Below are 15,790 nucleotides of genomic sequence, written 5' to 3'. Positions count from 1 at the left end.
CCAGCTTGAATCCTTTGAACTTGAAACTTGGGCCAATAAAGTGTGGCTTTCTTCCAACTTTTTTTGAGAGCTTTTGAGACCTTCTTGTATTTTTTAACTTGCTATGTTCTGCAAAACAAATTATCTTTCTTCTTGCAACACAAACATTAGTAATTATACTTCAAGATTCTGTGATCATCAAAATCAATTTTTGGGTCAGCAATCTCCCTCTTTTTGATGATGACAAAACTTGGAGTATATGCAATATACAATAGATTGTGTTCTAGAACTAATGCATAGCTAAGTTGCATGAAGTAGAAAACATGCATATTTAGAATATACTTCACGATAATGCTTTAGATTTAATCAGCTTAACCCAATCAATACATTTCAATCTAAGCTAATTTATATTCAATTGAGAATACATAAAGTATTATGAGCATATACTTAAATATTTCTCCTCCTTTTTGACAACATCAAAAAGGTTATAAGATAATGAAACATGAAGGAACATATAATCTAATTTCTCTCCCTTATTGTACTTTAATTTTCATTCAAAGCATGTCAAATTATTGCAAGAATATGAATCATATCATTCAAGGCAATAGTGTCAGGGTAAGATTAATGAGCATAGATCAGAGCTAATTAAGATGATTTCAAAGCAAATTATAATGAGAGCACATCGAGTGAGATTCCAAAGATAGTTTTCAAATCAAGTGCAGGTGAAACCTTTTAAGTTAATTCAAGAAGTGTCAAGAATGATATTCAAAGAAAGCACGAATGAAAATCTAACTTATTTTTTTTGAAAGATCTTTAGCCAATATTTTAAGTATTTAGCAACATGAAATCAATCTAATTAAGATCAAAACTTATATACTTGAAAAATATACCATCATGTTGGATCATTAATTCTTAATGACTTCAAAGTTCTCTTATGATAATAAAAGCATTGGGGCACACATAAAGTTCAAAAGTTCTTGCTTCTTTTAAAAATCAAGGCATGAAAATCAAGCAAGATGAGTTGGCATAGGGTTGAAACACTAAAGTGCAAGCCAACAAGAGCTCATTAGTGGATTCCAAAATAAATTTTCGACACTAAGACAAATAGAATACATTTCAATTTATTTTCAAAACAAATAATTTACCAATGAAGTGCAGATGAAAATCCAAATTTTGCAACAAGGTTGATTCCACCATATTCAACGAAGCACAAGGTTGATACCAAAATATTCTCAAATTGATATCAGTTTTAAACCAATTAGACATCAAAAGCATAGTAAAATCATTGTCAAATTTACATAGAGTAACTTTTAATGATTTGGCTTTAAGAGCATTCATTTTTCTTTCATTTATGTAAGCCTCTTGAGTTCTATTTATGAATCAGACATACAACATTACATTTTAAGCTGACTTTTCACTTTTATTTTTCTCCCCCTATTTTTTATTAAATTAGAAGTACGTAAGATCAACTATTTGAATTGCAATTTGGTTCATGATGGATGCACAAGATATATTAACTAAATAGCAAGCTTCAAGGTGTATCATAAAGATTTTCAGATTTTAATTTCAAATGATACATATTGGAGAGTATTAGGATCACTTCTCATTTAGTATTATTTCTCTCTTCTTTAGTTATGAATTTTTGCGATTAAGTTCCATATGATCTCTCCTCCTAAAAATTTTCTTTCTTCCCCTTAATTATACATTCTATTTAAGAGTTTAGAATTTGAAGATAATGTGCTATAAATATTCAAATTTTCAATCTCAAAAATATATTTTCTATAAGTTTCAGCACAGCTTACACTAGTGAGAGCATATTTCTATAAAACTTAAAGTTTGAGATAAGAAAAACTTTATAGAACTAAACTCAAAGTATAGGCCTATTATGTAATTAAGGCAAGTAAGGCAATATAAAGATGTTCATCAAAATCAGTCCATAAAACATTCAAGGTATTCATCAAATGAACGTAACTTTTGGATAAGATACAGAATGCATTTAGATTGAATATCTAAAGCTCTCTCTCAAAAGATGCATTCTTCTCTAATCATTCTTTTCTTTTTGTTGAGTTTTAGATTTTAATGATAAGTGTGAATAAAACTGAAATTCTATGATATCAAGAATGTAGAGTGATCTAGAATTATTCAAAATTTATAGCAATCACTCTTTTTAATCTTTCAAGAACAAGTTATGCTTCCTCTTAATCTTTGAGAAAATGTACTGAAATATTAATCAGAAAATAATTCTTTTGAAGCTTAATTTCTTTCAAAAGCAATAATATTTTCTTTCTTTTAAGAGTCATTTGAGTGAGTTAAAATATTTCTAGCTTTAGGAGCATTCACTCTCTTTTAAAGATAGCTTTTTTTTTTAGTGATGGAAGCAAATAATCATGCAAAAAGGGATATATAAGATCATTCAAGTGAATGTTTATAGAATTTAATTTCTTACTCATAGATTCACAGCAATGTGTATATGAGACACAATAAATCTTCTTAATTTCAAAATAAAAATATATATTTAGAAACATTTGTTCGTAATCAAGATCATTGAAAGACACATCATTTAGACCAATTTTAGTACACTTATAAAATGATATGTTTCGGATGTGTATCGGAGCAATCAACCAAGGCATCAAAATTAATTCTATTTTTCTTAAGTTATAATTTTCATCTAGGAATCATATTGAGTTATTTTTCTGAATAATGCGATCATTGAAGCATATAACTAAAGTTATAAAGATGTAATGATATAAGCATTTTTAAATTAAGTTTAAGTTTTTATACAAAATCAGATTGTGAATTTCATAAAGATTTTCAAGAAGACTTTTAAAATTATAAATTGAGATATGTATCTTCCACATTGTAGCTCCTCTTAAATCATTACGATTGAAAATACGTATTTCAAACACATTAGAGCACATTCAGAATCTTTGTATTTAATATTGAGTTTCGGTACAAAATGGAGGATATTTTAACAAGTATTAGAACATTATGTACCAAAGTTAGGCAAGTTGAAAGATAATTCAAAATCAATTCATTTTACCTAAATTGCAAATTCGGTCTATTCTTTCTTTTTATTTTTAAGAAGATATTCATTAAAATTAGAAAAGTACAAGGAGAATCAATGAATCCAGAAATACATATCATTGAGGAGTATGTTTTGCAAGTGAAAATGATTTTCATTAAGCTTTGGAACACAAGTTACTTCAAAGATAAAAATGAAGTAAAAACTTGTGTGCAGAGTTAAAAACATATTTCAAATTTTGAATGTCACATGTTATATGCAAAACATAATATGCATTAAATCATAACATAATGTATTAAAGCATTAGGAATAATCATGTCAAGGATCAAAATCAATTCTTTTCAATTAAGCTCCTCCTATTTAAATATGTAACTTCAATATTAATTGATCCAATTATGATCCTTTCAGTTTGAGTGTGATCTTTTATGAAATAATATCTTATTTTCATGTAATTAAAGAGCAGAATTGGATTCTTCATTAAATTTTTAACATTAGAATCATTACATCTTATGAGAATCTTGCTTGATGTCAAAATTCTTAAGTACTTCATTAATTCATAATCTTAAATTTTATTTTTTTAATAGATTTTTATGAGTCTTTTGATATCAATTAAATATGATTCATTAGAATTAATTTGATATCTTTGCATATAAGCATAAAATTTGATCTATAATAATACAGGTTCAGACAATAGAATTACTTTGCTCATCTTTTTCAAATTCTGCAACATGGGGTCATATGCATACTTTTCTTCATGCCAAACTTCTATAAGAATATTCTTGTGAACTTACTTTGGCCAGTGAAGATCCCCTACCTTGTTTGTCATAGTTTGGAGTTCGAGAGAAAAGGTTAGTTCATCCATTTTACCCATTTCGAACTCATCCTACATGAGCTCAATAAAAATTTCACATAAAGCTTCATTAGTAGCACCACAAATGATGTCATCAATGTATACTTTAAGCAGATAAGATATTGCAAATTTTTCTTTTTGATGCATAGATTTATCAATATTGCTTTCTATCAAAAAGTTACTCAAGCTTTCATATCATGCTTTTGGTGCCTGTTCTAAATCATATATTACTTTATCATATTTGTAATAAGTGTTTTCAAATAAGGTGGTTATTCTACATAGATCTTTTTTAATGAAATAACCACATAGAAGTGCATTCTACACAGAATATAAAGCTCATAAAACAAGCAAATGATAATGGTGATCTTTACTTCTAATCACGCAAGAATTTCATCAAGATCTATTTCATCTTTTCTTGATTGAATCTTTTAGTAGTCACCAATTTTTCTTCATTAAGTGCATTTCTGAAAAACTCAATTTGGTTCTAATTATTAATAAGTTTTCAGATTTTATCAGCAAGATTTCAAATTCTATCTCTTTTAAAAATGATTTAGTTTAACTTCACCAATTATAATCTTGTTCATTTTTCTTAAGGTGTTTTAGTTTCAGATTGTCATATGTAAGTAAAAAGATTAATCATATACATATCATATAATCTGATTTTGGTGTCTCATAAAGAATAAAATGAATTGATATTTCTACAACTAGAATCTTTTTATTGAATATTATATATGCATTGCTTGATGAATGATACCCAATGACAAGAATATTTTTATCAGATTTGGCATTCTTTTTATAAAGACATATCAAGCATAACATGTATGACTGAAAAACATGAGAAATATGTAATTGTTCATTTTCTATTTTTCAGAAGACCAAAAGGAGTTTTTATCAAAAATAGATCTAATAAAAACCATATGTATGACAAGCAGTGATGATAGTTTTTAACAAAAATTATTTAAGCAGATGACTATCATACTACATTGTCTTTTTTATTTCTTCAAGGATTCTATTAATCCTATTTTACTTATGGTGTGCTTGATGCAAAAAATATTCTGTTCAATTTTATTTTCTATATCAACCTTATCAGAATTTTGGTTTTCAACATTGTGTCATGACTTTATCTTCACAGTTTGCAAACCTTTTCCATTTGAATTTTTAGCAAATACAGAAAATACTTCAATTTTATTTGCCAAGAATAAATCCAATGTAAGCTTTTGAAAACTTAGTGATGGAAACAACATCTTTAGATTTAGAAATTGAATCTTATTTTTTTTCCTTAGTTAACATGCATAGCAAATTTTGAACTTGCAGAAAATAATCTAAGTAAGCCAATGACAAGATCTTTTAGAATTAGGTCCATTCTAGCATGAGTTAATTTTATATGCTAAAAAAAAATTTCTTTAATCTTGGTATTTATAATGCATATTTTTCAAGAACATACACATATTCATGCTTATATTTAGTAAAAAATGATGACATGGATATTAAAACTCTCAATCAAGCATATAGAGGACTCAAAAAGATATTCAACGAAAATTGATTAATCATTAGTAAATTATCCATTAATAAGTAAAGTATAACATAGAGAGATGAAGTATTTTGAATATTTCTCTTCTATTTTAATTGCTTTTCTTAATCACATTTTAAGTTTCATTCTTTAACATGTGTCTAGAACACTCATTTATGTTGCCCAAGGTGACAAGCTAAGAGGAAGAGGTGAATTGGTTTTTCTAAATTTTTTAATCCTTTAATTAAATCAATTGATGAGTGAGTGGTTTAGTTAATATTAATTGAGTGCGTGTAGTGAAGTTAAAAAAATTACACAATATAAACACACAAGAAGTATAGTGATTCGGTGCTCTTCTAAGCACCTGCGTCCACTCCCCAAGCGTTCCCTTAGGAATTCACTATAATTCCGCGGATTACAGTTGGATTATTTTCCGGGCTCACAATTCAAAAACTTTTACACTTTGGTTTTTCGGGATCACCAAAAATCTATGTTGGTTTTACGGGCTCACCAACAAACCTTCACCGTTGGTTTTATGGGCTCACCAACAAACCTTACAAAGTAATAAAGAAGAAAGAGTTTGAAACTCCTAGAAGAGCAAATATAACAATTTTACACTAATAGAAAAGATGAAAAAATAGTTATCGCTTTGAGGATGCTCTTCTCTTCTTTCCCAAGGTTCCTTCACTTTATAATGGTTTGGTGGAGCTTTTGAATGCACACTCAGATTGCTCAACCACCTCCTTTTTGAGACTTAAATGGAAAACCTTGATGAAGAATGATAGGGCTTGCTTTTTCTTGAATGAACTTTGATTTCTTTGCAAAAGATCCTTCCTCTGATGAATAGTATCACTTTAAATACTTGCCCACCTCTATTGGTCACTCCTCATTGGTTAGATTTGAAAAACTATCTATTACTAGCCGTTGGGAGGTCAAAAAGTACTTCTGCAGAACTAGCCGTTATGCCTTTGCTCGTGCTGGGATCGACCCAAACTTTTCTGGGGTCGACTCAACTTATTGTTCATCAGACTTGGGATCGACTCAACTTCCTCTGGGGTCGACCAAATTTTTTCTAGGGTCGACCCCTGCTACAGTGGGGTCGGCCTTCTAAGGAATCACAAAATCTTGTATTTTCGGCTGTTTTCACTGGGATCGACTCAAGCTTTCTTGGGGTCGACCCAAGCTTTCTTGGGGTCGACCCATGCTACAGTGGGGTCGACTCAAGTTCCATTGGGGTCGACCCTCTCAGGGATTCCAGAGACATGGTTTTGAACACATAACCTTGGGGTCGACTCATGTTCAGTTGGGGTCGGCTCCATTGGGGTCGACTCAAGTGTTCCTGGGGTCGGCTCCAGCTGGGGTCGGCTCAAGGAATCTTGGGGTTGGCCCTCTCAGTGAATTCCAGAGAGTTGTTTTCTTAAGGCTTCAAACTAGGGTCGGCTCAAGGTTCTTTGGGGTCGGCTCCTCACTTGAGGTCGGCTCAAAGATATATGGGGTCAACTCCACTTACTGTTCATCTGAGCCATTTTTGCATGGGTGTGCCAGATGGTTCCATGGTGTGCCAGGGTCGACTCCACTTAGCTTGGGGTCGACTCAATCCACACTTTCCTGCATCTTTAGGTTAGACTAATTCATACAATCAATGAAACATATTTCAAGCAATTTTGAGTGTGTGCCACGATAGAGCTACATACTCTTAACAATGAAAATCATTGTTTTGCCCTTAAGAGTATATTTCACTTGAAACTTTGCTGAATTAGAATTAAGAGTTCTCTATCCCTTTTCTACTACAAATTTTATCTTGTTGTTAATCATTGGAAGACGTCTTGATCTCATTCTCTTAATATATTATGAATGTATTGAGGGTGTCATATTCATTAGTGATGTATCACGTTAAATTGTATTATTAATTTGATATTCCTTCAATGGTTGTGTTAATCATTGAAATAACACTATCATCCTCAATCTTCCCCTTTTTGATGATTACGAAACATTGAGCATGAGTAGATTGACACTTATATTAAAATTAGGAGTTTTGTTTTAGAAAGAGCTCAAATTGCTGAATTTTAGCTTTTCAAATTTGAAAGTGAAGACTTCCCCTCTTTCATACAAATATTGCCAATTTGAACTTTTGATTTTCTCCCCCTTTCTTTTGTATTTCATTAAAGATGAAATTTCAAAAATTTGAGATTAAGCAAGAGTTTCAGGTTATGTATGAGGCATAAGAAGTATGTGCCAAATTCAGAAATTTTGATTGAAAATTCAGATTTCTTGTTTTGAAAATTTTCATTGTTACATATTGCTCCCCCTTATGTGTATATCATCTCTTCCTATAATTTGCAAATTTATTTCTCTCCCTATATCGCAGCTTCTTTCTTTTCTTACTTCTCCCCCTTTTTGTTATCATCAAAAGAATGTATAGCAATAGATAGGTAGAAGCAATAAACGATAAAATCCAAATTTCATTGATCAAAAGAAAACATTATAGTACACTAATGCCAAAAGTACAATGTTTTTTAATTAAGGTGCAAAGTACATCAAGAAAGCAAAATGCATATGAGAATTAGATAAATCCTAGGCACTAATCATGATGGACTCCTGTAGTACTATCTTCGGGCCTAGGAGGAATCTAAGGGTTGTGATATAGTCCTCATTCTCGTAGCATAAGTGGCGAGGGGAGGTCTGGCCTGATGGGACTGAGTCTGTCGTGGACCTCGGTGAGCTGGGTGACTCTGTACCGAAACCTCTGACTCAGCTGCTCGGGGCACAGATGGACCATGAGCCTCTCTTTCTCTCTAATGTTGTCACCTGGTCTCTGAGGTCTCTAATCTCAGCAGTCATACTGTCCATCCTACGCATCATGCCATCAGAGAGGGTCCTCACCTGAGCTGACACAAGCTATGTCATCCTACTCCAAAACTCCTATGTACATCCTGTAGGTGTGAATAACGAAGGTCCAGCCTCTGAAGGTGCTGTAGGATAATCCGCAGATATCTCAGGCTTAGGGATAGAGTCTTCAATCTCTGGTACATCACCCTCTGGTGCATATATCCCTGCACCTCCACGTACCCACTGACCGTCCACCTTCTCATAACCCAAGCGAACTAAGGACCGTGCAGTGTAGGTGTCGGTAAATAGCAGATGTCTGGATATCTCTCCCTCCACACATATGTCATGCTGCCTGAATGTCAGGATGAGTATCATACCGTAGGGCAAAGAAACTCTCGATTTGCATATGGCTTCTCGCATCTGCCTGATCATCATAGCTAGAAGATTCAGGGAAATTGGTCGGTTCTTTCAATTTCAAAAATAAACCACGCAATAGCACGTATCCTGTAAGATAGTGATTATGGGTGTCGGTCCATAGGGATTGGAGACAAGTTATTTTTCTTAAATAATTACTTCAAAGGGTAAAAGTTAGAGTAAATGATAAAAACTAAGAATTAATATGGATGTAATAGTATGAATTATCTATGGAGAGAGGTGTTTAGGGCTAGAATCCATCGATAGATTTATATCCATGACACTTTCAATGATTGAGTTGTATTTATGACTTGATTGCTTCCGACTACAAGCCAAAGCAATCATAAAAAAATTATAACTAATTTCCAGCATGAATCATCTAGGTCTAGCACAAACCATCTACCCTAACGATAAGCATGACCTGTCTAACCTAGCATGATGCATCTGATCATTAAATCATTAAACATGAAATCAATGTCACATGAATATCTCCTCCAAATCACAGGTGTTGGATTTGATGAAATAGACCAATCTATATAAAATATTTTATGCAAGATAAATGATTCACATAAACTGAATAAATCATTAGATCAATTGATAAATTCTTCATCATGCAACAATCTTACAATACAAACTCAAGTCAATAAAAACAAAACGAATACTCCTCTATGGCTTCATCAAATCCCTAAACCGAGGTTTAGCTGCTCATGGTGCTCGTCATCTCCATTGGTATGCGAAAAAACTCCTCTGCCATCCGTCTCAAACCCTCTCTATTTTTTTATTTTTTTCTTCCTTTCTCTTCAGAACAGAGCATGCTCTGTTCTTCCTTTCTTTCTTTTTGAACCGAGCTCTTCCCCTCTCTCCCTCCTTTTCTCCCTTGTCGATGGCTTCTTCATATAGACAACTCTCACCCGATGATGGATCCCCTGGGATCGCGCTGGTGGGGATGCGAATCCGGGATGCTCATTCGATGGGAGCTGGCCGCGGGATCAATGTGATGGCTGGCTCCGAAAACTTTATGGAATGCATCGTGGGAGAAGAAGCGGAGGACAGATCGCGGATGGCTGGAACGGCTCAAATCCGGCAGAAGGGGATGGCTAGATGCTTGGGCTCACGCCTGGTCTCACGGGATGCTGGGAGCGTTGATCACGGAAGAGATTTGGTTGTGAAATTGCTGGGCGGATCGCTCTGGACGACTTCCTTCTTTGGATCGCGGAAGGAACGGACGTGGGATCGTCAGACGCCTGATGCGGAAGGATGGCTGACTTCACGAGCGGCTGGGATGCGATGCTGGGAGGAGCTGTTCACGTCTTGGAGCTGGGAATCTGGAAGAGGAGATGCTGCAGATGCTTGGGTGCGGAAGATGCCCGGCTGATTTCATGAGCAGCCAGGACTTGCGGCTGATGGCGGAATACCCAGGGATGAAGGTGCCTCGTAGGTGGATCTGGCACGCGGCTGATACAAGGTCCCGTTGTTTTGAAGCGAGGATGGAGGATCGGGTTGCTTCGGTGGGGGAGGATTCGAATCATCGGCATCAAAGAGTCTCCCCTGTTTCAGCGCTGGGAAAGAGAAAAGCAAAAAAAATCATTTTTTGCTCTATTTTGACGTGAAAATGGGAATATATGAATTTAAAGCAAAGGTCTCCCCTGTTTCGCTTAGTTTGGAAACATGATGCGGAGATGGAAATTTCTGAACCGTTGGATTGCTTGGGGGAGCCACGGACAGTGGTCAGTGCTTGATCTCAATCTAGTTGGCTGAAGTTGGGTGCATGCATGGCAGCTGGGCATTGGGCTCAAACCCAATGTTATTGAGTCTCTAGGATTACTCGCACTTAGCTTAAGAAAGAAATTATTTATTTCTTAACATATATTAAATTTATTTCAATGATTATTTAAGTTTATGGTAAAATAAGTATTTATCCGTTTAAGAACATTGATAAGTGCTATAGAAAGATAACTAAATTATAAATTATTCAGCACTTATCACACCCCCAAATCTATATTTTGCTAGTCCTCGAGCAAAATAAAATTAGAAAAGAAAAATTCTAACTCACTTTCACAGGCATCACGATTGCATTTACCATATGCAATGAGGCTTTAAACCCCTAGGTTACCCTAGTGGACGAGTTATAGTCTCGTGACGGTTTTCAGTGAAGATACTCACAAACTTCAATCTTAAAATAAGTCTCCTTTATTATTATTATTATTATCATCTAATTTAAGATACATAAATGATAAGAATTTTAAAGCACACACGATTTTATTTACTAAGTCAGCCCGAATTCTAAGTTAGTATGCAATCTAAGTTGAAGTCATTAAGTTTCCATTTAGGAAGTTGTAAGACTTATTCATACTGGAGTGCTCGGTGAAATCTGGACCGTACACAAGCTAAGGATTCGGATCTCCAAAATATTGCTAAGACTAGTAGTTTCTAAGGATTGGTCGAAGGGACCTGCTTACTGATTCAAAATCATCTTATCTGCAGGATTTTGAGAGTCGTGGATATTTACTTTAGGACCTTACGGGCTTTATCTGTAATATTCCAGTTTACTCGAATTTTTTACAACGATGGCTTTCACACTATTGTCTTTTTCAAGGTCAATAAATATTTTTTTATATAAAAGATGTATAAATTGTGCACTTTTACTCTTGTGGTGATTTCTCCGTGTAACGAGCAATCAGTCGACAACTCTCACACCAGCTGGTATAAGGTGTCGGGCATCAAGACTTCCCTACAGACTTATGCTCGGAGTCCTCATCACAAACCCACTTGATCTTTGACAATAGGTAGCCCTTTTCGATGTTCCTGACTAAGTCTATTTTTATTGATGAATATTTTTTTTTTGGATTAGATAAGTATGATTCATCAGGGTCCAAGGTTGCTACTATACTATCAACATAATGTCGAACCTAGACCTTAGAAGTGTCGGCCAGGGTGTAATAAAATTAGCTTATAACTTACTAAGAGAGACTTAATAGAAAGAACTCAATTTTGCATTACTTTCGACTAGTCATTGGGCTTAGATTTTATATACTTTGTGTGTTTATCATTCTCACATTAATGTATAGAAATTAGATTTTAAAACCTCCCTTTTTTATTATTATCTTTTTTTCAATTTATAAAAATGAAAATGAACACAATTTTTTTTAAAAAAAAGATTTTTTTAAATTTTTTTATTTTTTTATGATGAAAATACAGATGAAAACCTCCAAACCTAAACATGACATTGTGAAGTGAAAACGAATGCAAGAGATACAAACAAAATAAAAATGCTTAAAAATACTTAAAAATACTTCCAAACCTAAACCTAACATTGTCCTCAATGTTAAAGAAATCTAAGAGAATTGGGTTGCCTCCCAACAAGCGCTAATTTTATTGTCTTCAACCAGACACAATGGGATGGTTTTTGCATATCCTTCTATGAGGACATCTATTTTGTTTATTATAAAACACTCAACTTTCCTTGCGGGTTGGTCGGCTGTATTGAACACATTTAATTTTACCTTCATGTTCCCAAATGATATGTTCATTACCCCCGTTCTACAATTGATGCATGCATTGGCTATTGCTAAAAAGGGGCGCCCAAGGATCACGGGGATTTGTTTCTTAGGATTAGGCTCATGTTCCATATCAAGGACGATGAAATCTACTGAAAAATAGAATTTGTCTACCTTGACAAGAACATCTTCAATTATCCCACGTGGTATTTTTACAGATTGATCAGCCAATTGAAGGGATACCGAGGTTGGTTTTAACTTACCTAACCCAAGTTTCTCATAAACTGAGTAAGGTAAAAGGTTGACACTTGCCCCAAGATCTAAGAGTGCTCAATCAATGAAATTATTTCCTAAGACACAGGAGATGGTGGGAGCACCAGGATCTTTGAATTTCGAAGGGGTGTTGTGTTGGAGAATAGAACTCACTTGCTCAGTTAGGAAGACCTTTTTAGGCACATGTGTCCTAGGTTTTCGCTTTTGGGTACAAAGGACTTTGAGAAATTTGGCATAGGAGGGAACTTGTCTAATAGCATCAAGAAGCGGAAGGTTGATTTTGACTTGTTTGAAAACCTCCATCATCTTCTCTAGTGAAGTTCTCTTTTTGCCAAAGGGAGAGGGTGAATTAAGAGCTTCAGGAAATGGGGCCTTTGGGGTGTGAGTTTTGGCAGAAGGTGGACTAGCTGAAGAAGAAGAAGAAGGTTTTAGATTTTTATTTGACACATTTCTATCCTTTTCTTCACCTTCCTTATTGTTATCCTCCCCAATCTTATTGTCTAGTACACGTCCACTCCTTAGGGTAATCAAAGCATTGGCTTGTTCATGATGAATTGTATTTAGTTGATTTTCTTGAGCCATGTATTGTCCCCTAGGATTACTTAGTGGTTAGCTTGGAAGCTTTCCTTCCTCTTGCTTGTTTAGTGCATTAGCTAGTTGCCCCATTTAGGATTCTAGCTTGGCGATGGATTGTGTGTGAGAGTGCACTAATTGTGTAATGGTTTCCAAACCTTGAAGGGCAGTCAACACTTTCTCCTCAAAGGCAGTGTTTCTATGGGGTGGAGGAGGAGTGTGTTGAAATTGAGTCGAGGGACGGTAGGGATGAATATTTTGTGGGGTTTGAAAATTCTAAGAATTTTGAAAATTTTGGGAGTAGGGTTGGGCAGTATTCGAAGCTTGCTGCTTTCAAAAAAAGTTTGGATGATTCTGCCATCCCGGGTTATATGTATTGGAAAATGGGTCATTACCCGGTCTGGGCTGTGTTTTGAGCAGCATTGACGTATTTTTGCACGAGTTCAGAGAATTGGGGTGCTGAGGGGCACTCATGAATAGGGTGGGATGGGCTAGAACAGATAGCACATACTTGTGCTTGGGAAGAGTTAATGAAATATCCTCCTATCATCAGTTGGTCAATCTTATGAGACAATGCATCTCCCTTACTAGATAGGTCCTTAGAATGACTTATTTCACAAATGGTCCCTTTTCTTTGAGAACTCGGGGGTGCTTGATGAGAATAGGATGAAAGTTATTCCTAGGTTCTTCGGTGTTTAGCATACTGAATTATTTTTTTTTTTTGAAAACCATGGCTGAACCTGATCGGGTTGCCTACGTACCCCTTCACAAGGAGAATCAAGCCACACGTAGTTCTTTTAAAGTTTCAAAAATACAGCAGAAAAATGAATCAAACAATTTAATTCATGCATGCTTACAAGATCAAATCTAGAAATCAGCACATTAAGAACACATAGGATTATGCCGGAATTGTTTAAACAATTATGCTAAAACTTTTATGCATGATTAACTATCAGATCTGAAAATTAAGAACTCTATTCCAATTAATCTCCGAATATCCATCGAATAGATTCTGGAGATATCTCCGTGAGGAGCCCCAAAAAAGGGTAAAACCTCGGAGAATCGGACCTTAATACCTTTTATGATGGATGAAAGTTGTGAATCTGATTCTTGACTTCGCAGCCACGCACACAAATGGCCTCTACGATAAGTACACGCGAAGTCCTAAAGGATCTTCTTCCGCAACAGTGCTAGCAGCTGCAGAATTTTCCTACCTCTTGTCGCATATATTTCATTTGAATTTCGAATTTACATGATTCAGAGGTTCACATGCCAGCTAGGAAAGTTATTTGATGTATGAAATCATTTAATATATTGCTTAATGTTTGAATTCAAATTCAAACAACAAACAATGTCGCCATGTGTCAAGCAATGGGTCCATGCGCCATGCAATAATTTTGGTTTATTTAAAATTCATGAAATCCAATTCCATGTCACCACTAATTGCCACATCATCTGAGCCTAATCCTCTTGGGTTGCACCTGATCAAATTTGGTCAAACCCGGATTAAAACAAAGCAATTTGGTTGAACCCAATCTAATCAGGTCAGACCCTGATTGAGCTCAAATTGAATCCAATTCAATTTTTGGCTCATCCAAACTCAATCAAATTGAATTAATTACTTTGTGTTGGACCTAATCCAATTAGGTCAATCCCCAATTAAGATCAAATTAATTTAAAATTAATTTGATCAGCTTAAGTCCTTTTTGGTTCTGACTTAATCCAATCAGGTCAAAACCCTGATTGAGCCCAAACTTGAATCCAATTCAATTTGGCTCATCCCTAGCACAATTACTCAATCAAATTGAGTTTATTAGTAATTTCATTACTAATTAATTCTTCAATAATTACTTTAATTATTTTATAAGATAATTTGCCAATCAAATTGACCAAATTACCCCTGAATGATTCTTAATCATTCATCAGCTTTCTTGATCAATCAGGAATCTTCTATGCGTGTGACCTCATAGGTTCGAACCTAAGCCGGTAGTGTAGGAACAATTTCCTACACTAATCGATGTGACCATCTAGCAATGGTACCCGACGTCCGGATAGGCCGAATATATGCGAAGCAAATATTCTGGAACCCTGAACTATGGTTACTGTATAATTCAAACCCTTTGACTCCTAATGCCAGGATGACTTAGAGCTCACTGTCAACCCTATAATTAGTACATCCATTATGTGATTAACTTTAGATATCACATGACTCCTCACTGGGATTATCCTGGCCAAGGTTTTGCTAAATTAATCACAAGACATTACCTTCTGTTTTCAGGAGGGGTCAATTCCATCTTGACTCACAACTGACTACGCAAGTATTTGACTGCACCCAGTGACTTTCCATCACTGAATTAGAAATTCAGGTAGTCCGGTACCAAAGTATAGTGAGTTGCTTGCTAGTCACAGATTGCGGTCTCAGGTCAGAGAGCCAAACTTATACCCATATCCACTCGGAACATCTCTCGACAGTAGTGCATTTCGGAATTGGTCACGTTCAGTAAAATGTACTCCTACACTTCACCTGTGTGGCATACCAGTGTCTCCACACTCCTTGGTTAAGAGGACAACCAACGTATATGTCACACAACGACCTAATCTCGATAATGCTATCGTCCTAGTAACAACATATCATTTGGTCGCGAACAAGTTTAAGGACTCAAAGATAAATCCTCCTTTATCATAACATAAGTCCTAAGGACTTCATCATATAAGAGTTTATTTGAAGATGAAATGATGAATAATGCCAAATAACACTTATTAATTTGTCAATTCATTTACAAAATTCAATCATCAATATGCTGACGATTGACATTTAGGATACAAATCCTAACAATTCCCAC

The sequence above is a fragment of the Phoenix dactylifera genome, chromosome 6 (genome assembly GCF_051530095.1).
Source record: "Phoenix dactylifera cultivar Ajwa chromosome 6, Ajwa_hap1_PhDact_Kaust_v1.1, whole genome shotgun sequence".
Classification (NCBI taxonomy): domain Eukaryota; kingdom Viridiplantae; phylum Streptophyta; class Magnoliopsida; order Arecales; family Arecaceae; genus Phoenix; species Phoenix dactylifera.
The sequence above is the reverse complement of the archived record's forward strand: the minus strand, read 5'-3'. Positions refer to the sequence as shown.